At 38.4% G+C, this 24513-nt stretch overlaps 1 long non-coding RNA gene across 2 annotated transcripts in view; it reads left to right on the top strand.

Annotated features, from left to right (window-relative positions):
- Positions 1–24513, top strand: part of LOC139802069 (uncharacterized) — a 35724-nt gene that overhangs the window by 9215 nt on the left and 1996 nt on the right. For both annotated transcript variants that reach the window (XR_011728474.1, XR_011728473.1), the window contains 4 exons: positions 5575–5714; positions 11989–12109; positions 13599–13727; positions 17484–23730. This is a non-coding gene — a long non-coding RNA (uncharacterized lncRNA). The remainder of the gene's footprint in view (positions 1–5574; positions 5715–11988; positions 12110–13598; positions 13728–17483; positions 23731–24513) is intronic.

Raw genomic sequence — 24513 nt, 5'->3', positions numbered from 1 at the left:
ATCAATAATCTTGGCACATTTTAAATAATTAGAATAAATGGGTTGAAATAAAATCCATATGTGATAGCAAAAATGTGATGATATCATGAGTGTATGTGTATGAAACATCACTGGACACTTTTTCTACAGTGAATTAAGGCTTAGTTGATCCTAAGTGATAAAAAATCAGTTGGATTATAACATGTAGCTTCAGTGAGGGTTTCCAGGATCTTAGAAATTAATGCATTGCTCATGAATATGGAACAGGTTTCCTCATGGGACTCAGAAATGAGGTGACAGTGCAGCAGCTGGCCAACAAGTCCATGTGTCTATTGGTACAAGGGTATAAATATCATCCACTGTGGCAAGCAGAATAATCTGTTGTGTCCTGTGCAAAAAGAACTGACTCAAGAAACACAATAAATATAACCTTCTATTGTTTAGGTTTTATTGTGAGGCAGTAGTATTCCTTGAAGCCTCTGGTGCTGGCTGCTGTCAGAATCAGGATATTTGCCTCAATGATCCCTTGTTCCTAATCAGGTCAATTGTTTCTGATGAACCTAGAACTAGCACTTACTAGGTACTTAAGTCTTACTTTAGTGTTGAAAAGTGTTCTAATAAGGGTGTATGACCCAGGTTCACTTTTGGATTCTGTTCAAGTAGCAAGAAGTTTTTTAGAGTATTTGGAGATAGTGGAAAACAAGGAATTTTGAAATCAATTTCACCTAATGAAACTATGAACTATGAAAATTAGTTTGTGTGTAAAATAGCCCTTGATAAGTCCCAAAGTAAAAACTACCTGGTTCCATGTGGCTCTATTTAGTCTTACTCCACCAGAGACCACCATCTGAAAGTTGTCTCCTTACTGATTTGGGACATGAGCATTGGATTAGTGATAGCTGAGATAGTAGTATAATATAGGATCTTAGGGAGGGAAGGAACTACAGCTGCCTTTGTCTGAGCATCAGGATGTCACTCAGGGAGAGTTTTGTGCCACAAGCTGGATTTCTTGTAAGGACTGTAAATACTGGTCAAGGTAATTATTAAGAGGGTTTTTGCTGCATTTGAATGAGACTAAAATATAATATTAAAATTAGAATTTGTTTAGAGAGAAGAATTTGGGGCCATAGAGGAAAATGCTGAGCAATGAGACAACTCTGAAAGGATGTCTCTCTGTTTCTGAGTAATTGGGCAGCAGGATCCCAAGGCAATTTGTTTGTTATAGAATCTTCCTCACAAAACTCTAGGCTGAAATATGTGGGTTTTTGAGATGTGTCACCCCAGAAAAAAACAACGTAGGACTTCCTGCAATTTAATTGTGTACACATCAGCACATTTCTAGATTATGCACCAAGTTTTCAAAAAAGATGTCAGTGTTTGCCTGCAGTAAAATTAGAACTTAAATCTTCATCCAGTTGTTTTTACTCACAGCATGGCTCTCTGTGGACAGAAGCAGACAGTCTGCAGGTGCTTTGTTCTCTATCCAGAATCCTGGCATATGTTCAGTGATGTTGTGTAGACCAAGACATTAGTTCAAGCTCTGGTTTCCCAAATGCTGTCAGATCAGAAAAATGGTTGACCAAGCTCAGGTGACTCATTTTTCATAGCTGCTGGGTTGTTTTGTTTTCTTTTAATAATAGGTCAGGGGAAGAACAGCCTTGTCACAATCACAATACATGCCATGCATAAACCCTAATTTACAACTGCAGAAGACCATATTCTGGATTACCTGTCCATGGCAGACAGCACCTATCACTTCAGTGTTAAAATGAGGGAGAAATGGAAGGCTGCCTTTCTCTGCTCCAAGGTACTGTTCTATTCTGCAGTGCCATAGTGAAATATTAATTACATTTATCAGAACAGGATTAGATGTGGAATGAATGATTAATTATTTGGCAGTGGGATAGATTAAAGTTCTGTCCGGGGTTTATGTATTCATTAATTACTTGTTAAATTAAAGTGACACTACTTTGGGGGAGGAGCAGTCTTTTCAGCTCTATTGCTGCAGTGGTTTGTACAACTGATTTGTTATTTGAAAGTCCCTTCTGTAACAAAGTAATTGTTATGATAATATATTCTACTTCTTAAGGAAGAGGAAGAAACTTTTAAGTGTGTAATGCACATTTTACTTCCTTGCAGGTCCTACCCTTTTATTTTCTGTCTTGTATGATCCCTTAAATGGTCATTAGCATAGGTTTTAAATTAACACATACTTGATAAGTTTTGCTATCAAGCAGAAAGGATAGGCTGGAATGGGCTTACTTATGCCCCTTAGTAGGGGAACCTGCAATCACAAGTAAGGTAAGGGAAGTATGAGTCCCCCCTTCTGGATGGTTGCCTCTTCACTGCCTCCACTAGTGTGCTTATACAGTGCCAGAACTTCTGTTACACAGTTTGTGTTTTACTTACCTGGATATGACAGCAGCAGCTTCGTATTCATGGTTGTGTCCAAAATCCATATCTTAGAGTGTTTCTGAGCTGATGAGATTTTAAAAGAACCTTCAGAAGACTCTGCTTCTGTGGTGTGTGCAGAGATTGTGCTTTGCAGTATTTCCACTTAATTTTTGTGGAACTGATGTCAAGACTGACTGCCGTGATTGCTTGGATTTCATAGCACTTTGTGCATACAGTGGCACAGACTGGATGCTGCTGAACCAGTTCAGTTTTGCTGTGTTCTCCTTCTCTTAGTGCCGCCTTTTGTTACTGGTGGCCATGCTGTTCTTCATCATTGCTTACATTAAACCCATAAAACCTGAATGGGTGAGTAGAGGGCCTTGTAGTTGCATGTTCCATGCAACTTTTAACTGATATTTTGTGAGAATAAAAATCATCATGCATGTGCATTTGTTTTCCTTGTGTAAGGCATTTCTGCTTGTGCTCCTGATGTTCAGCATTTAACAAAGCAAATCAGGACACAGTTTGCCACTGTCATGATGCACATGACATCCTTTAGCACAAAGCTGAAGGATACTTCAGCTTTTTACTTTCTCTGTTCTTGGTATTATTATATTCTTGCTGATCCCTGACTATGAAATTTATTGATACAGGAATACTTTAATTCCTTTCAAAAGGAATGCCCTCAAAAGAGGGCAGAATCACAAGCTGTAGGGTTTTTTATTCTTGATAAGAGGTGTAGAGGTTGATTCATAACAGATTCTGGACTGGTCTACATGGTTGTCACAATATGAAGAGTAAATAATGGAACTGGTCAGAAGCCTAGGTACTTCCAGAAATGAAAAATGGACAAAGTGACAAAATATGCCAGTACATCAGAAAATATTAACCTACCCCAAACACCATCACCACCCCAGCACCAGTCCTCCCTGAGATTTTAGCTGTTATGGACACTGGAAAAACCATAGGCACAAACTGCAATGAGTCAATTATACTTTTAGGAAAGCCCAGGAATTCTGAGGCTTGAGAAATAATATTATGAATTTCATACTGCCGAGAGATGCTAAAGAACATGTCACACTGACGATGTGAAATACCACACTGGATCAATAAAGAAGTCTGAATAACTAGAAACAGTGGTGCAGATTCTTGTTTTCTGCCTCACTAAAATAAATCCATGCATATCAGGGATCAAGTTGTGTGTTCATGTGGTCCTGCATCGTGAAGGGATATTTGCCAACAGAACTGTAAGGGGACATTGTGGGGGAATATGTCTTCTCTGCTAACCATTCCACAGGTTTTGGAGGCTCCTGGGTTTGTGAGTTGTCATATTTATTAGTCAATTCCCACTACTCACCACCATTATTAAAAATTAGAACACCGAGTTTTGTAACCTGGACTGACTGTGTTGCATTGGTCTGAGTAATAATGTTCTTTGGTTTTAAGTCGAGTGCATTTTGTTTGTATACTCTATCCACGGGGGAAAATACTCTTTTGCTATTGCTGCAATGCACAAGAGACAGTTAAATCTAATAAATTAATCTAGACTTCTAGAAACAAAATTAAATTTTCAAATAAAGACAGACTGACAGCTAAGGCATAAATCTGTTATTTAAAATAGAAAATATCCCTATTCAAATGCAATCAGAGAAGATAGATGTAGGTAGAAAAAGCAAGTAGAGATAGGATACATGATGCATAAATTCACTATGCTTGTGAGATGGATCAAACAGGGTGACCTTAAAAAATATTCTTAAAACATCAGCTAAAATATGAAATGTGCATATATTTAAATACTGCTTGTTAATATAAGATGGACCAGAAAGAATGTTAACGCTGAAAGTAAAATACAGAACTGGTGTAAAGTGTACAACAGAAAGGTCACTTTAACTATCAGAGTAGCTGAAATGTAAATATTTACAAGCTTGGAGCTGGCAGGAAGTTGTATAAATGAGAAATCTACTGTCTAAGATATCTTTTCAGGTAAAATATTTAGCTGAAAAAAAAAAAAAGACCTTGTCTTGGCAAAGTTCTTTATTAACTAAATGTTTAATGTTAGACATCCTCGTAGATCCAAATTACCTTGATGAGACTACTCACAGATGCAGTTTTATTAGAGGCAGGGGCAGGTCCCTCTGATGAAATGTGTTATCAAGTTCACAGAGGATGCTGTGAGATTTTACCTGCCTTTGGAGTAATAAAAGCAGCTGTTTATGCTCAGATTTCTCAAATGTTTTTCATTCTCTTTTTCTGGGTGTAAATCTGTGATAGAGAGTTGGGTTTGCTTAAGCATGGGACCAGATTGCTACTTGGGAGATGGCTTTTATTTTCTATTCAGGAGAGAAAATGTAGCTTTTCAAGAGGACCTGATATTAAATGTAGCTTTTCAAGAGGACCCGATATTAAATCATAAGGAGCTCATTTGTGTAAATACTCTCCTTTGATAATAAGCTGCCGGGGGGTTCCTGATTCCTGCTCTGTCCTTCTCTCCTGGACACCTTTTCCTCTGTCACCCTGTTCTCACAGCAGTGCATAATCCATGCTCCTTCCTGCAATAGGACACATTTAGATCCAGTTCCCCCAGGTGTCTGTAGTGAGACTCCAGCTTTTTCATCATATCCCCAGATTGGGAATTTCTCCAATTACGTGGGCATTGGCATAGTCACCTCTCATTCAGCTCCAGCCCCCTTAAAGAGTTTGAAACTGATTTGTCCATCTGGTCATCCCTAGAAGTACATTGTAATTATCTCCTGGTTTTTAATAAATCTGGGTTTTCTAGAGATTTCTGCTGTAATTGGATCATTAATGTAGCCCAGATTTCTCACAGTATTCTGCTGAGATTGCATCTGTTCCAATGCAGTGACCCAGTTAGAGCTAAGATACCGGTGTGACTATGGAAAAGGAAACCCATCTGTAAAATGTTATATGTGTTTTCATGTACAAAAACACAATAAAAGAAATGCAGTTAACACTGATAGCATCACCCAGGCCCTGGGAACAGCAGGTGGATGTGTGGATGGCTTTCCAGCACTCCCAGCATGGACGTAGATACTGATAGGCATAAGAGGATTTCAATGTGCTTTTTTGATGTTTTGTTCTGTTGCTTTGTTAGCTCATTAATGTTCTTTTATGTGAGTTTTGTGAATGATTTGCTTTTGAAGTAGTATAATGCTGAAAGGTCTTTTTTGTATTCATTTCTAGGAAGAGTAAGTTCTTCAAGTCATTGATTAGGGACAAATGCCATCTTTTGAGAAGTTCTCTTAATCTTTGGGATGTCTGTTTTGAAGGTCACTTCCATTTATTAAAGGATTGCAACTGTACACCTGAATATTTAATGAATTGTAAGTATTCCCTCTAGCTTTTTTTATACTTTTCCATAGGAAAAAATCAGATTACAGAAAGATTTTTAAAAGTTTACCTCGAAAGCTACGTAATGAGCTAGTACTATGTTGATAAACTTGAGATTATTTTCTTTCTGTCCCATCTGTGTTCCACAGTAGAGGACAAATAAAGAATTGAGATGGTGTATGTGGGAATAGTCTTCACACTGTCAGCTGTGGGGGGTTGTTCATGTTGTAAGTATAAACCTCTGGGAACATCCGCAGCATATAGGGTGAAAACAAAATGGAAGAGCAATAGAAAATGTCCAGAGGAGCTTGCAATAAAATTGTGTAATCATTGGATTCCCTTGAATGTGTGCCACTCTACAGGGCTGGGGCCTCTTTCTTTGGCCTCAGTTACTGAGGAGTGTCCTTGTCTGTGTAAGGCATGATTTGGTGCATCATAAAAAGCACAAGTCTCTCACCACTCATTGCTGAGGGCTCTTTCTGCACGTGGCAGGGGACTGTCATTCAATAACAAAGGGTTTACACTCACTCTCCACTGATGATCTGTGTTTAGGTGTGTTACATTTGCACAGTCTCACCTCGTGGGAATGGTGAAGACAAGGTCCTTCACACTGTGAGATTATTAAATCCAGGTCATCTATAAAAGAATAGGTCTGTGTCAGAAACTTTTCTCTATGTTGTTATAATAAAACCTGCCTTGGTAGGAGATACTTTAAAAATGCTGCTTGCAGGAGCACATTAGAGTAAAATTTAAAATTTGCCCTGTGCTCTCAGCACTCTGAAAACTGAACTCTGCTTCCAGGAATATATAAACTTCATTCATATACCACTTTCTTTGAACACTGGCTTGAAATATTTGGCTGCTTTGTAGGCTGATTTTGGTTATAGAATCATTACAGTTTCCTAATTTATGGAAATGAGGTTCACTTGTTTACAAAAGGCATATTAAAAAAATGATGCACTGTTCCTATGTGGACTTTACTATAGATTAGCTATAGTAGAGTACGAGTATTGGGGCAGCCAAAATACAAGGAGGCAATTAGCTTTTCTACCAAAGACTAGTTTTGTTAACATTCCTTTGATCTGACAGCTGGAATAGATGAATGTCATTCCTGACCTTTTCAATTTTACGGCTTCTTCACTTTCATAATTCCAAATCCTGCAGCTGCAGCATGGAAATGAACTTTAATAATGTTACCCAAACTCTTGAAAATGCATTACTTAGTGGTTACATTTTACAATACTCTAAACAATGTGAACCTTTCATATCACTGCTTTTAAAACCACAGTCTAAGTGCAATTAGCATTAGCAATTAGGTGGTGGACATTTCTACACTGCTTTTGTAGACCAGATCTGACTAATCAGACATTAGGTATCCACATTTCACTGTGATTTATGACAATGGAGAAAATTATTCTGCCCTGAGTTTTAATTATTGCTTGAAGATATTCTCTATTAATGTCTTCTATTTAGTGTTATAGGGTCAAATACTGTTTACTTTATTGATGTGAGTAGTTCTACTGAAGCTAATATAAGTAAATATAAAGAGAAGAAGCCAGTAATAAAAGGTAAGCTCCAGAGATAAGATTGTATAAGATACGGCAATCTACTGGAATCAAGTTATGATACGATGTTATTTTAGAGGATACTCAGTTCTTCATAATTTATTTAATAACGGCCTGCATTTATGTTAATTAAATTCAAGTTAAAATAGGGTTTAGATGGGATACCATCACTACTGAGAATGTAAGGTTGGGTAACTTTAACTTAAAAATAGTATTATGGGGTTTTTTTTTAGTCCGATATACAAAATAAGATTAGTCAATTCTTTAGTATCCAGATCGGGTAAAAGCTACAGGATTCAAAATTGGGAAGCAAGGTGGAACTTCATGGAATAGCAAAGCCAACCTTAGAAACAATGGGTGTCTAGACTGTAAGTGATGTTACTTAATGGGTTCTACAAGTGACTGGGGCCCTGTTAGCTACTGTGGCTGCAGGGCTTGCGTAGAAGCTCACCAGCAGTGACCTCTTGCTCCTCCTCCTGCCTGACAGTCTGGTAAAGTCCACATTGTATTAACTGCTTTTTAATCTATTCTTACAATCCTTTTGAAAAGCTCATTTCAAAGCTCTCACATAGCTAATGGGTTGAGCCTCTTCTGAGAGTTCAAATATCCTAATGAGATTAACTCATTAAATAACTGCCCATCACTTAGTTACTGATACACTGATTCATTTGTGGCACTGGAAGAGAGTATGGAAATATTAGCACTGCTTGGAGACAATTTCTCTTTGAATTTTTTTAAATTATTACATATTTCACCCTAGATAAATCAGTATCGTTTTCCCTGTCAGATGAACGGGTTGTACTGCACAGTAACAAGTCTTTCTCCTTTCAAGTTGGTCAGGCAAAGGTGACAGGATTTGCCACCATGACATTAAGTCCTTTCTTAGGAATGAGACTTAAGCCTCCGTGTGACTAATTAGTTGTCTCTCAGGGAATGGATTTGTTGATGCTCACACAAGAAGAATGGCACAGATGCCTTCCAGAGAGCCTAAGGAAGGAAAATGTCAAATAACTTCACCTCAAATTTTACAAATTAACCAAAACCACAAATAAAATACAGATATTAATATTTATGAAAGATAAAAAAACATCGCAGAAAACACAGGATAGTGCTAAATCTGCACACTGGTGTCAAGTGGCAGGAGATGTTACCTCTCTTCAGTAGAGGGGGTCTGAATCTCACTTCTGCTGCCTTATTTGTGTTCCAGTGGTCAGCAAAGGCTTAGGAGTGAGTGGCTCTTTGAGCAAAGACCAGAAAGGAGTTTGTTTTTGGAAAGCCTCATGCAGGGAGCAGATAAGCCTTGGCATGGAAGTAGGTGGCAGAGGTGCCAGAAAGGAGTCCAGGCAACACGACCTGGTTTGGCTGCTGAGTTATGCTGGCTGCTCCAAATGTTCTGTCCTTGGACAAAGGACACAAGTGATGCCAAGCCTGGGAGATTCCTTTGAAGAACTGGCTGGCTGCTTGAGTTGCTGGCATGGTTTAACTTTCAAGGACCTGGGAGTTTCCAAACAAGTTTGCTCACAGAAGCGTTCAAAAGAAACACGTAGCTGTTGTTGTGACCTTGCATGCACACAGTGTCTTACAAGAGCAGACTTGGGGAAAATAACAAGGAGGCCCATGTGCAAAGCTATAATTGGAGAAGTCCCCAGGTAGCACAGGCAGCCCATAGCCACATCACTTTAAAGCATGGTTTGAATAGTCTGAATGAGCTGGGATCTTTCTGGCCAGTTAATGAACCCACACTTGAAAATTAGATATTTGCTGTTATGATGACTGATTAGGACCACACTGCCATAGTGTATAATCAACAATTTCTTTTATAGCTCTTAAGGATATAAAAGAGTATTAGATGCAATGCTCAGAAGAGAAGAGACTTCTTTTTTTCTTATAGGATATGCTTCTCAAGTGTTTGTCTCCACACAATCTTTCTAGTTGCTTCTAAAGAAAGTGCTGTGTTCTTGATAGCTGCCCAAGAAACTTGAAGAGGGTGCTTCTCAGTGGCATGAATCTATCTCACTTTTCAGGGGGGGGTTTGTGAGCAATACTGGTAAAAATTTATGGATTTGATAACAAAATGTGAAAGTTTTGACTGCAAGTGGAGAAAAAAACAATTCTTTTAAACCAATTCTAGCATCAGTTAAATTACTCAAAATACCAATATTTCGACTTCTGAATACAGACAGAAAATAAGGAAAAAAGGGAAGGTTTTTGGTACTAAAGCAAAGCTGTAGCCCAAAATTGTTGGTGGTGCTGTGGGTAGGGTTCCATGTGAGGGTTAGGGCCAGCAAATTTTCAGTGGTCACTCTTTGCACTTTTGAGCCAGGCCCGTTCGTGTGGAATTTGGGAGCAATTTTGAGCAATGTAAGACTTCCCAGGACTGCTGTGTTGGCTGTGCATATGTATGTTACTCAATGTTCTTTTTCAATATTAAATTAGCCAGTTATTTTTTCTTAATATAGCTTTTTGTTGTTCTGTGTTTATGTAAGGGGAATAATGTGGACTAATATATTTTATAAAAAGCTTTTAAACTAGCAGGTTTTGAAAATGAAATAATAAAAATTTATCAGCATCCTTATAATCTCTTTATTAAAAACAGTTTAACTTCCTTTTTTAGGACAAGAAAGCAATTGGAATTAATAATCGTTTTAACCTCTTCATGGCTTTGAAAATGTAAAAGAGATGAGTTAGCAGCCCCTGGCAGTGGGGCCTATAATGGAGAAGATGCTGACAGACTAATTTATAGTGTGGTCATGCTACCAGACATTGTAATTACATTTCACTCAGGGAAGCTACGTTGACTTCTTTAAATAAAAGCTATAGTTAAACAGCTCTTTAAAGCTTGTCTTAACACTGTACATGTTTAGATGATTGAATTTTTGTCATAACAAGGTACCGTACCAGTGGTTATCCTGATACTCTGTTTTACTTCAAAGGAATACAATTGTCTTATATCATTCTTTGGCTTAATTACTTTAAATGTACTGACAAGTACAACTGACCAATTAATGGTACTTTTTCTCATCTTATCTCATTTGTTATCCATGATGCTCTTCCATGTGGTAATTACTTTTCAATTTTTCATGACTCAAAATAGGAGATGTACATAATGAATACAAATAGGAAATTGATTAAATGTAACATGCATTGTAGCACTGGCAAGACTGTCATTTGTTGTTAATGAGAGAGATTTGTCAGGTTCTTGTGAAAAGGCTTGAGACACAGCAATCCAGATCTAATAGCTATAAGACTGCATCTGACCTCCAGCTGTTTAATTTTCATGCAACACAAATTGAAAGGTATGTGTGATTTTCAAGATAATTTCACATTCATTTTGGTGCCATCTTAACATCTTTTGGCTTATTTTCAAAACATGCAAATCAGGTTAACTGGGAATGTTGCAATAAATGGCATGTCATTGGATAACACTAAATTTCAAAGCCAAAGCCAGTGTGTAGTAGCCAAAACACTGATTTATACAAGGTTGAAACTGAGCAAGGCCTTTACCTGCACCAGTGTGGTCAGTAACTCATGCAAGAAATGAAGGAAATTGCTATTCAGATGTCTCGTCTGATTTAAGCAGACACAAAAATATATAACTTTTGCATCCCTATTAAGTTGCCCGAGCCTCCAAACAACAGACCACTACAGAGCCTTGTTCAATTGCTCCTGATAAAGCTGGTTCATTTTACACAAATTAAGTATCCGTTGAAAGCTGGTCTGTGTACTGGGGAAATATTTGCTACCTTGTGTAGAGTTAAAGGTTTTGAGAGATCTCTTCCATGCCAACATGGGAAGAAGTTTATCTGAAATCCAAAAACTTTTTGTGGAATAAGGGAAGCTTTCTTCATTGTATTACAGAGAAACTTGCCAATGAATTCAGTACTAAACAGCCAGGGAAGACCAAAAATGAAAATGGCAATACAGGAAGTTGTATCTCAGTCTTGAGCACTGAACCTAGAAGTCCAAACAGAAGAAACTTTGTCCTCCCCCATGCAACATCCTCACTTCCAGTATGAATCAATAAAGTGTTTCTTCCAGAATGAGATCCTTGATAATGCTTCAGTTCCTGTAAAGTTTTTGTACAGCTGATGTACATTGCTTTTGCTGTGCAGGCTTTGCAGCAGCTGAAGGTCTGCCTCCTGGTCAGTTTGTTTTGAACCATATTCAATTAAAAACTACAAAAATCCAACTTTCCTTTCAAATTAGATGTTACAGATTGAATAGAAGTATTATTTACCTGATTTTGATAAATTAACTGAAGATTAAACCTTGTTATTTTATTCTTCTAGCTTCTGCTTTCATCAGTGAATGCTGGGATTTTCTGGCCATTGTTTTAAAAAAAAAATAATCATAAAGCCTTTGAATAACTAAATAAAAATGTTATGCTACTGTTACACATCTCAAGGTGAGGAGAATCTTTGAAATGTACTCTGAAATTAGAGACTTTAATCTACATAATTTATACACTGAGTATTCATAAAAAGGACTACAATTGAAACTCACCTGTCATCAGGAATAAAAAGACAGAAACAATGGCTAAGACAGAGGCAGAGAAATGGTGTTATGGGTGTTATTTCCTAAACATTCTCTTAAGAATAGTTTCTACCAGTTACTGAGGAAATTAAGAAAAAGTAACAAAGCAACAATCATTTCCAGGTAATAGTTCTTTCTTCTTTTCATTATCTGTGCTGTCTGCCCTCAGATCTCTTGCATTGTTCACATTTCAAGACATTTCCTGCTCTAACAGGCAAGCAAGAGACTTTCTGCCTGGGCAAGGGGAAGAGCTTTGCTCCTCTAGGACAGCACTGGCTCTGCTGCTGCAGGTTGGTACCCAATAGCCAGCTGGTGTGTTCATTAATGGCATAATTTTGATAGGCTTATAATGTGGTTTGAATAAGCATGTAAAGATTGGGCTATAATTTTTAAATGATGAGCTGGACTTCCCCTATTCTGCTTTTGGTTTTGTTTTGTTTTTTCAGCTGCCTCTTAACCTCCTTGGAGGGGAAGGATTGCTACTCCTTGCCTTCGGAAACACTTTTGGCTCATCAGCGTTTTCCCTCTTTGCCCTGCTACTAGCAGAGGTTATCACAAGAGAGCCTGGTTTATCTCCAGAAGGGGTCTCATTGCTAAACAAGAGTCCTGGGCAGGATTTACAATTTTCCTCTGGAAACACAGGAAACTTGTGTCAATTCCTGCTCATTCACAGACTTTTGTCAGCTTGCTACCACAACAATATAAATTTTTGATAATGACATGATGATACATTTCTATTAACACAGCTGGCATTATGCAATTAAGCACAATGGTGTAATAGCTCTCTTTATGACTACATACCTAGTAGTAGTCATAAAGACTACTAGGTCTTTATGACTAGGTAATAGGTTGGTGAGGCAAAGATGCAGTGAACAGTGCTGAAGAGGTAATGTCTTATGACCGAAGTGGCAGAAATCCCTAGTGACTTTCACATCAAATACAGCTATTTGTGGACTCTGAAAATTTCAGAATTGTAGACTGTTGAGCCAGATTTTCTATCTATGCTTGCCTGCACCAATTGTGCGTCAAAGGGTGTGCCATGGACTTGCTGGAACTATGATGCCATGTCCCCAGACCTCACAGATATTTCAAGTGTTTTTTCAGGTGTATTATGAATAGAACAGTGACTGCTGTAGCTATACCCTTTAATAAACTCTTCTTTCATGCTGAATCTGGCCAAATTTCAATTTTTTTTTAATGCTGTTTTTATGCTGTTAACATGAGGCATGAGTTGTTCCACTGACTGCTGTAGTAGACTTTGTAGAGCAGGGTATAGTTTACTTGTAATCAAGGAATCATAATATCCTCAAAAAATTACTGGAGAAAGTAAAATATCAAGATTTATCACCCTTTGTATTCCATTTATTGGCTTTTTCTCATGTATAAACTCATGTGGTTAAGGACAATTTAACGTGAGGGAGGAAAAATGCATTTTTACCTTTTAAAAATGTACCTGTTTGATTTGCCTACCAAATCTAGTTTTCACTAGTCTTCCAAAGTATTTCTTGAATATAAACATTTGAAACTGGACTTAGTTCATACTTCGACCATTTTTACAGATTATTATTTTTTATTCTCAGACCTTTACATTTGAATGGATCTAACTAACCAAAGGAAGCCAACAATGTTTAACAGTTTGATCAGAAGTACTGCTTCTTCACTGCTCATATTTTTACTTCTTTGTTCAGTAACTCATGAGGTCACACAGACCATCCAGTTCAAGGTAGGTTAGGGCATGATTACTTGTTTATGGAATTAAATCAAGTTCTCTACCTCCAGGACTGAAAGATCAGTGCCCCTCAGGGATGACCATTGGGCAGTGTGCAGCAAGGACAGAACAGTTCTCACTCACGCACACCGTGATGCTGGACTTGTTCAACAGGGAAAAACAGCAGCCACATCCTAGAGGTAGGTTGATACACCTGATGCAAGACCTGCTAAATACTCTGCCTAAACTGCTTTGAAATCTGGACCCCACAGGCCAGATCTTAAGCTAGAAATGCGTGTAATATATGTGCAAACATAGAAGAAATCTTTCCTTCCCTTTCTTCTCAACTTACATAAATATTCTAATTAGTTATATCAGGTGGAAAAAGAGGGGAAGACATTTGGAGCAGGAGAAATGTGTGAATGTTGACTTTGCAGTAGCTTGTCAAAAAAAATATTCTACTTTTAAAACACACCATTTGGAAAGCAAAGCTCTTTTGAAAATGCTTCAGAACTTATGTCCTTTTTAATTGCCTGGAATTCATGGTGGCTATGTGAGAAAGCCATAAACATTTACAATCATAAAAACACATTTAGACATCACAAACAGAATCAGTGCCATATTATTTTAGTTTATTATTCCTCATGGAGTACAGATTGGTCTTCCTACTTCGATATTTATTTATACCAAAGAACTACAAGAACGTAAATGCCACTCTTGGGATAATCCTAATGCTGAGGCCGAACAGAATACACATTGCATCTGTCTCATTTGCAGTAAAATAAGAGTGTTTAGGTGTAATCCTGTTAATGAAGGACAAAGTTGAAGGTCAAATGTAGTTTTCAGAAAGAAGTTGTCACCGTGAAGCTGAGAACTGTAGTTCTGCATTAAAAAGTTTTCTTAAAGTATCAAATAACTAAGATGGGGAAAAGGAAAATGTAGCTCTTTGGTTTTGTTATTCTGTTTTCTTTGAAGCCACTCAAGGATTCTTTTCAAGACTTTAGTGCTCATATGAAAAATTAATGATGGGTTTTTGCTAGACAGAAAGCCATCTTATTTTGCACACGATTAACAAAGAAAACTCAATGCAGAAGTGAGATACTCGGCAGGAGGTGGTTCTCTGAGAGGCCAGCTCACAGCTTCACACCAGAACACTTATTGACATGGGAAAATACCCGCTTTTATCAAAAGAAAGTTAAACAGATAGGAAATGTGCAGGGCTGTACATCCTGAATAACAAGGAACAGATTCTAAACAAAGGAAAATGTCAACAAAAATAAACAAGCAGCCTAGCAGCAGGCTGACCCTGCACCATGCCTGTGGGCTGTTTTGAGTTTACTGCAGAGCCAAGTGCAATGTTAGTCTTTTGCTAGTTGCTGTCAGGAAGTAGATTATCAGCTAAAAGGCTGGAGGGTGATTTCAGACAGTCTGCCTGTAGCAGAAGAAAAGCCAAGTGCATGGCTTTTCAATATACAAGGTAGACCTACACTTTTGCTCATGATATTCTGATATGATGTTCCTCATCTACAAGGATCTCATTTTGGGGGATCTGGATACTTTTCTCATGGATCTTTTCCCAGATGAAAATCAGGGTGTAGAGCTCACACAAGTCTGTCCAAATGAAAGCATCCTGGTTTAACCCAATTGTTCCTGTGTACACCCCTCACCTTTTACACTTTCTTGTTTTGGTCTACAGTCAGCTCTGCATTTTCTGAGATTCTGAAGGGCCATTTGTTATTCACACATTCAAGAGGAAAGCCACACAAAAAAGGTATAAATTTTACAAGTTATAATGGTAGTATAATGAGTTTTATTTATTTTAAGCTTAAGAAAAGACAAATATCTGTTACTAGTGTATATTTACGATTTGTCCGCAAGTACAGGAAGCTTTTACAAATATATTTAAATACAAAAATACACTGCAAAGAGCTGAATGGGGTTATAAATCACAGGTCAGTCTTCGGGTTTCAAGTGCCAGACAAGAATGAAGGAGATCACCCTGGATGAACTGGACCAGAAAGCTTTCTTTCCTTTTCTTGTTATAGTAGTAAATGGAGAGTGATCCCTCCCCGCCCCTCAAATAATGCCATTATGAACTCAATTTGTCTGTGGGTTCAAAAAGGAATTATGTTAGGTTTGAAAGTACGATGCATAATTATGCATCAAAGGTGCAGAATTACTTTTAAACAAAATAAACCTTCTGTTTAAAGACTTCTTTTAATGCAGAAACATTATTTCCTTAAAACATCATTCCCATAGAAAGTATGTTTTCCCATGCCATCTGGAGTGCCTCTTGCTTTTGAGGTAAAGAAATCTCATGAATGTTAAAATTGGTAAGAACTGGTCTTTGTGCAGGAAGACACAAGGCAAGGTTTATAAGATATACCTAAATGGTAAGTTATGCTAGATATAAAAAGGCATGGAGCCATAAATAGAGCACCTGAGAGCAGCACTTAGGAACTTTTCTAAAAGGCTTCATATTTTGTCTGATTTGGCTATAGATTGTTTGCTTGAGCAATTCTTTTGAAGTAATCTACTGCACTGAAACGCAGAGACTATCATACCATTACAGAACTAGGTTGTCTGATTGATTGAACTGGCTAACTGCCATTTTCACAGCAATTTTTTTTTTCTTGTCTGTGGATTTTTAGATCAGATCCCTGCAGGAACAGATTGAGTGGAGTTTTATATTGTTATTATGAATGTTTTGATATTGCAGTAATGATTTCTTTTATATATTTTATAATAAACTCTTGACATGATAGCAGTAGAAGCCTCAGAGTAGCTGTCATAATCTATTGATTCTGTGGTTTTTTCATGGTGATTTTTTTTTCTTTACTACCCTCAGTTCTTTGTTTTTTAATTATTTTTGGGAGTCTTTGTCTCACTGCTTTTGCAAAAAACACAGTGCTGCTACATATGAAGTACATATAAAAAACTGTGCTTACGTTATTCTGTCAAGTGCTACTAACCAAATACAAAGTATACCCAAGTATGGTCATGCATCATTAAACTCTGTGAGAACTTTGCATTGACAACATTAAAAAAAGAATCAGGCCTTGTCTGAGAACAGCTGGATGGTTTTGATGGAGAGAGTTTACATTCCACTCTGTAATTCAAAATTCAGATAGATAGTAGGTTTCAGGAAGTAATATAATTTATACCCCTAAATTATAATCTCCCTAGAATAGGAATGGCATTGCCATGTATAATGTGTAAAACATCCTGACTGTTTTGGCAGGGAAGGCAGAATTTGATGACAGGACTGTAACTACAGCTGTGAAAAGCAGAACTCGAGATGTGCTTGTGAGGGTGAGACAGGCTGGCCCTGTGCTCCTGGGAGCCTCCCCCTCATGGAAGCAGCTGGGTCTCAGTGTTGTACCCTTGCCAGCCAAGAAGATGTTTCTGCCCTTGTTTGCTCAACTTCTCCTTGTGCTGATGAGTGGCTGGTCTTGGTTTTCTCATTGCTGCCAAGCAGATGACACCAGCTACATTTTCCTCACCTTTTCTCAGCAAGAGCTCTAATTTGTTTACTTCTGGTCCCCTACCAAAAATGTCCATAAAGTCTAACAGGCATGTATTTATTCTCAAAACTTACAATGATTTGTCGTTTTTTTAATTCTGGTTGAGATTGACTGACAGGCTCAAAAGTTCCTGTAAGGCAACATGAGAGAAAAATAAGGACAGACAGACAGCAGTGGCATGACCCTCATCTCCTTAGGAAACCAAGCTAAAAATGAAAATGTAACCTCAGACCCTTTGCTGAGGGCTTCTTTGAAAGCTGGGATAAGAACAGACATATTCCAGATCAGAAAAGACATGTGGAGATACTGTATTCTTGGGACTATATTAAAGGAGACAAGATAAGAAACTAATTGTTAGTAGCTTTTAAGTCCTCTTAAATCACCATTATTATTACAAATAATAATAATAATTTAATTGTATTAACTTTTCAGAAGAAAAAATGGTCCTGTGGTAGAGTTAAAACCAGAGAGAGATACCTGGGGGACAGAACAGAATGCAGATGTGATACAGAGGTGTTCCCCAACACCTGATTTCCACCCGAGGAACAGACTGAGGAACGGGGCTGCGGTCATGTACTGCACCAGGCTGCAACCAAGCCAACAGGTAAAAAAACAAATAAAAAAACAGTTCGGCAGTTTGGCATCAGTATTTCTTCCCCAGATAAGGTATCCATAGAGCAGAGAGGTTTTCAATTTTTGTCTCATGTAACAGAAGGGGGTAAGGTGCATGGAGCAAGCTCATGAGAGGAAAGGTACATGTCCTCCCCAGGCTATGCTCACCTACACACTGTAATCACTCACAGGCAATTTGTAACCACTTAGGTGAGTGTTCTATATCTGCATGACTTGACTCTAAAGCTTTATTGAAGCTGTTCAGTCAATTCACTAGTGACCTTGAGAGATCCTGTCACGTGTGCTGGCAATTGTGTAGTTGATGCATTTCCATATGAGGCACTAAACCCTTACATATTGGAAAAGTCATTTGGTCAGTTAGAACTCACATGGAAAAATACAAATATTTCATAAGGAGAAGTGCACAGATTATTCTCAGGCTATTGATTCCACATTTTGGTCTGCTGAAAACCTGCTGCTAAATAGACCTTCCGACTGGAGAAACTGAGCAAAATGGCCATTACATGGAGAGACTCTGGGGATTTATTGATTGGACAGAACAGTAATAATGAAACAGCAAAGACTGATCATGTTGTTGCGACTACTATTTGCATAGAAAGGTAACAATTCAGTGTTGGGCAACCAGATTTTTTCAGAACATCAGCAGCAGCTGTCCCAGACTGAGTTATATCCTTTGCCACATACAGCACGGCACATACAGCCAGTTCCTCAGGCTTCTGATTTCCCAGCATCCAGAGAACTCAGATAACACACATAACATTGCCTGTAATGAGTAAGTTAACAAATACATGTGCTACACTAGGTAGACACTAAAAATGAAGCTCCTATCTCTAGCAGAGCTGCAGAATAATGTTTTAACTCTCAGACATGGGCTGAAAAGGACAGTAATTCTGAATTTTGAAATGGCTAATTGATTTCCTATTTGATTCTTGTAATCAAGAAGCTAATTCAATTAATTTCAATCAACTCTTGTAATCGAATTCTTGCAAACTGTCCTTCCTCCTGACATGCCAATTTTGTCATTTTCAAGTATTCAAAACATAAAAATGAGGAGGCCCTTAAAATTTTGAGCAAGGCTAGAGTTTTACGTAGTTTACCCTTTCAAAATAATATTTGTTTCTTTCCCTCTTTATCTTTCTTGTTTGTTGGTGTTTGAGTTTGCTTGTTTGTTTCTTTTAAAATGCAGCTCATCAAAGTTAGAGGCTAAAAATGTTCATAGAAACTTTCTATGCTTGTTTTAAGAAAAAGCCAAATTTTGTGCTTATATATGTATGTCCAAGCTTTATGACTTTAAGAAAACACGTATGAAAGTTTAACATTCATTTCCAGACTAGGCAAAACTTGGTAAGCTGTAAATGTTTGCCGTAGAATTTACCTGGATGAGATTCTTTGCAGTTTGCACATAACTCCTTTTCTGGCTTTGTCAGTGAGATGGTAGAGTTACTCATGAAAAACACTCACAAATGCATTCACTGAGGGTTTCACTTGAGGAACAATGTATACAACCAGAACCCAAAACTTGTTTTTATCACAGTCTATAAGCCCCAAAATAAAAGCACACAATATATGTATAATTTGGGTAAGCAGATGCCATCACCTCTGCATAGCATTCTCTGGTTCTTCTGAGTGCTTCCAGAAACTTGTCATCCAATCTTCTGGTTGTTCTTTTGCCCCATCTTTCCTGCAGTCCTGTTTCTATCTGAGGATGGGGAACTCTGGTTCAGGAGTACAGGCCTGGCTCACAAGTCCTCAAAATCTGGGGACAATAGTCACTGGGCTCTGAACTGGTCAGAAGTGACTATTTCTGTATGCATGCCTGAAGACACTGCACATTACATAGCCCCTGAAGTGCAGTAAAATTTTGTTTATCAAAATGGCCCAGACTAAGCTCTCCTACCTTAGTTGCAGCTCCCTCTGATTATGGGCTGGTGGTACCTGGTGCCCACAGTTCTCAGATACTCACAGAGTGGATTCAAGAAGGTATCTCAAGCACCAGTAGCTCCATGAAGTACTTTACCTGTACAGGCCTGAAAGACATCAGTCCCTTAAATACCAATTTGGTCTGCTGAGGCAGCAGTGGATTCACTCCACACCTGAGGAGAGGATTGAAGTTGTCAGTTCAGTGGGAGAATCTTTCTGCTGAAGGGATGAAAAGCTCAGAGGACCTCACTCATGCTCAGTGATCTTGTAATTAAATGTTACACACTTGATGAGCATTGCATTTCAAGCCTCAAGGCTAATTACCATGTTACTACCAAAATGTCTTATTTTCATTTGCTTGTAAAAATACTATACAGGCACCTTTGCATGTCCTTGCAAATGGTTTTTATCAATGATGCTTGTGTGAATCTCAAAATTACTAAAAGCTGTACATAATTACTGCTGAAGAGCCCTGTTCAGAACCAATAATACTTCCTGTACATTTCCTATTTTATGACTAAGATGGCTTTCCTGATATGACTGACAATGCTAGGATCACAAACAAGCAGGCTGCCAACAAATAAAGAATAGCTTTTTTGGGAAACAAAGTGGTTTGATTCAATTATAGAATTATATGGTAATGAAAGTGAATGTTGCTTTTCCAAGAGTTGCCCATAATTCAAAACAGCGAAGCAGGGTAGGAGGAAGAAGACAATAATGAAAGTAGATAGGGACCTATGGCAAGAATGGTGATAGATATGATATCAATATAAGGTATTTACTGTTATATTTTAATGTTTTATATTGTAAAAATTGCTTCTAGGGATTTGGGGCACATGACTCACGTCACTCTGTACACAATGGATGACTGAAAAGGTAGAAAGCTTTTCAGGACTCTGGGATCCATTTAGCACACCTTTATCAGTTTCTTTTTCCTAGGACGTCATCCCACAAGTACCGTTTCAATGCAGGCATATCAGATGGACTGAATTGCTGTTTCTTATAATTCAACTTTTTCTTTAGTACGTATTTGACTGGCTTCAAAGCAATGCTCAAGAACTGCAGCCAGTCATTGGAATATATTAATAATAACAAATTAGAGTTTCATTCTCAGAATTCCTTCTCTTAGAAGAATAAACAACCTTGTGCAGATGCAGAAGAAAGGCAGAGAAATATTAAATGGCTCACCCACCATCTGCAGCAGGTGAGTGCAAGAACTGAAAACAGAACCTCTGGCCTCTGGTCTTTCTTTCAAATAATCTTTCCTGTGTTTGTGCCACAATAAAATAATTTTGCATATGTCCTGTCTCAGAAATATGAAAAATATGTGCAATATGCAAAGCAGCCAGTTGGACTGCCTTTTGAAATATATCATCATTTATGAAAGGTGCATCTTGAAGCCTAAACAGATTGTGTGCAATTAATTGCAAACTGTCAAAGACACTGCAGCATTTTACTGCCAATTTGTAAATAAAACCTAGTATACAAAAGGGATTAGGCAAGTGAGGGGAGTTCTTGTGGATAAAAAAAGGCAATGTGCAAGTGTAATACAACACAATTTATACACTCCAACCTTTAAGAATTTTGCTGACCCTTAAGTACAGAGTCATTGAACACAGCCAGGCTTCTCCACAGGTAAATATTTTATGTAACCCAAATGAAGAAATTCCAGCTTACTTTAAAAGCTAGTGGAATTATAAAGTCATCAAGTGGAAGAAGAAAAACATAATTTTAATTAAAATACTGGTAAATATATAAGCATTTTTGTAACCTAAAGATATGCTGGATGATAGTGGTGAAGTGTGGATCACTTGAAATATAGGGGACTGCAAATGAAGCAGATTCCTTTTACATCCTGATTCTGACCCTCAAATGATCTTTGTTATAAATATGCTCATCCTGGTGGCTGGCCAATACCTGACTCGATTCCTTATCCAGTGCTGTCTAGCTCCCTTTGTAGCACTGCTGCTACCATCCTAGATCTTGTTGTCCCCCCCTGTAATATTCAATAAATACAATACGTTTGGTGCCACTGCTGATCTGCTGAGACAGTCAGTGGCCAGCCCAGTGACTCAGGCTTGGTCTCAGCTTCAAAAGAAAAATGATGATTCCTGTCTTTCTAGGTTTGAACCCCTCTGGTGAACAGCAGCACAAATGTAATACAGACCTTAAGTAATTACTGACACAGCAGTTTGTCACAAGCTGCTGGTGGCACTGATGGACAAGCTGCTCGTGGGTATGGTTAGAGGAAGGAATATGTAAGAAACTATGCTATTTGTGACAGGCTTAACTTAGGAATTTTTTTTAGGGAATGAAATGTACACATTGAGGCAGTATATGTGAAGAACTAAGTGCCCATATTCATCAGCAGTTCTTTCCACCTCTCTGCTATTTAATATATATGCAAAAATTACTCCAGTGTAAATGAGAATTTGGCCCAGGGAGTAGCCACAATTACATTAAATGCAATTTGTATCTCCTCTGAAGCTCATGTACATCAGCAGTTTCCAGAACAAGCAGGTTTGGCCCGTGGGGAAGAGCAGAATTGCCTACGTATCCCAGTCAGCCTCCACATTGCTGCCATCGAGGGGGTCCTTGCAATACTTGGTTAATAAAAAAATCCTTTCTCCACTTTCCTGAGCCTTGTAGCAGGCCCGGACATACAGGCATTTCCCTGTGCTCTGTGAACCTGAAAAAAATTGAAATCTAAACTTATGTTCTTCATGTGAAGCAGTTCTCTTTACTCTTTTTCTCTCCTTATCTTGTAGTGCCAGTGCAGTTCCAGAAATGACATAAAAATTCACAATCCACAGATGGCAAGGTAGATTCAAGGTTGAAAGAAAATGAAAGAAAAAATGGACTCTGAGACTCATCGGTTTTGCTGGAGCTTTTCAGGTAATCAGCACCCCAAAGGATGCTTTTGTGGGGGTGGGGAGGACCTGCCCATGCAGGGGGAATGCAGACCCAGCTCTCTGCTAAATCAGAAATCTAGAATTGAAAGGAGAGAATGCACTGCTTGACACAAGCCAAATTAATAATGACACTTTGTTTCACAGTTTAGTTGTAATTAAACAATGTTGCTCCACTGAATGAATTAAAAACATTTTGTTTTCTATGAGTTACAGTTCTCTCCTCCCCAAGTTAAGGTGCTTTACTTCCTCTTAGGGTTGGGTTTGTTTGGTTTTGTTTTAACTAGATTGCACTTGACTCTAGGAACAGAAGGTTTTCTTCAGAAATCTTTGCTGAGTTCATGGCACAAACAGCCTTTATTAACCCAAACTTACAAAATCTATGTGTAAAAAATCTACTACCTATTTTTTTTTTACTTTGTTGCATTTCACCAGAAAAGGCTTTCCAATCTGCAACCATTGTATTTTCCTGCTCATGACACTCAAACAAACTTCCTTACAGTTTGCCTGCTGCCGAGGATGGAGCAGAGAGGCTGGAACCCCCTGGCTCCTGCCAGGGGCCCAGCACTCCCAGCACCCGCTCATTCCCCCAGGAGCTGCAGCAGGGACAGCAGCCAGGCTGCCCAGCACTGCCCCCAGCCAGAGGATTTTGCCTGAGTGAGTGCTGGCAGATGAAGCTCCTGTTCAGAGCCACAGATGACTTTTTAAAATACCAGGGTGTTCAGAAGATGGAAATTTGCTGTACTACAATTTCAGAAAGCGGTAGATGAACACCAGACACAACGAGCTGCCCCAAACATGGCAACCCCTCTGAACAGTCCAGCTTTAGATCCTGACTGTGCTCATTAGAGTTATTTTATGTGTTGTGCTGAATGCAAGAGATTGCTAAACATAAATAAGCAGTATGGAATGGTGTTCATGTGCTGACTTACAGTTTTACCCTAGTTACTAAGCTAATGGTTTCCACCTCTAAGTCAGGAGAACTTGGTTGCTATTCAGGGTTTTACAATTCCTTTTCCCTCTCTCTACCACTGTGGTCTAAAGTAATAATTTTCAACTGAAATTTTTAAGCCTTATCTTTATCTGTAGGGGCCAGTGTCTTTAAGAGCTCAGCTCCATTCTTCTTACCACTACCTCTGCAGATGCTCTGGGAAAGTAAGGAGGAGACCCCCACCGCCATTGCCAACAGGACTCTGCAGTTTCCCAGCTCCCATGAGGTACCAGTGTGGGCTGCGTAACACTGATGCTGTCCTGGGATACTAACATGTATATCATGTAATGCTTGTGTGTCACAAAGATTTTTGAGGATAGAATAGGGAAAGCCCATTATTTTCTGTAGAAAGAGCCTTCTTTCTTTTAATGTCTGCCCCTCAGAACAGGTTTGTGGTGCAATGTGCACTTCTCTCCCCCACAAAGGCTCTGCTTCTTTTAGAAAAGCCTTCCAGAAGGATACTGACAGCACTGAAATCCCACTCAGTCTGCTTGGGTTTTACCAGCCCTACTTGATTGCGCTGCAGGAATGGAGAGGAATATTTTCCCTGCTCTCTGGAGTAAAGTCCTCCATTACCGTGTCACGAAAGAAAACAGGCTATTTGTAGCTAAGGAAAAAGTGCTGACTTTAAACCTGAGATCAGGCTCTATCATTTACACTAATGAGCTCACTGGTGGGGAATTTGTAAAATTTTATGATAAGAAGTAGCTGTAGCCAGTGTTTGATGGAATTCACTATTTTACAATTTTGCCGAAAATACACATAACTGCTAATAATTTTCTCATCCAAACCTAGAGGGGAACAAATGCATTGAGAATCATACCAGTAGAAGTTCAAAGATCTTGTAAGATCATTATTTTTAAGATTTTTTCTTTAACAATGGGTTGGTATAAATCCTGCTGGGAAGGTCAAAGGCACTTTTAACTGGTTGAATAGTGCATTGGTTACTCAGAAGCAGAACCCCTTGATGAAATACTAATACCAAGATTTTAATTGCTGGTAACTTATG

The sequence above is a fragment of the Heliangelus exortis genome, chromosome 13 (genome assembly GCF_036169615.1).
Source record: "Heliangelus exortis chromosome 13, bHelExo1.hap1, whole genome shotgun sequence".
In the NCBI taxonomy this organism is placed as follows: domain Eukaryota; kingdom Metazoa; phylum Chordata; class Aves; order Apodiformes; family Trochilidae; genus Heliangelus; species Heliangelus exortis.
Note: the sequence above shows the minus strand (reverse complement) of the source record. Positions and strands in the feature narration are given on the sequence as shown.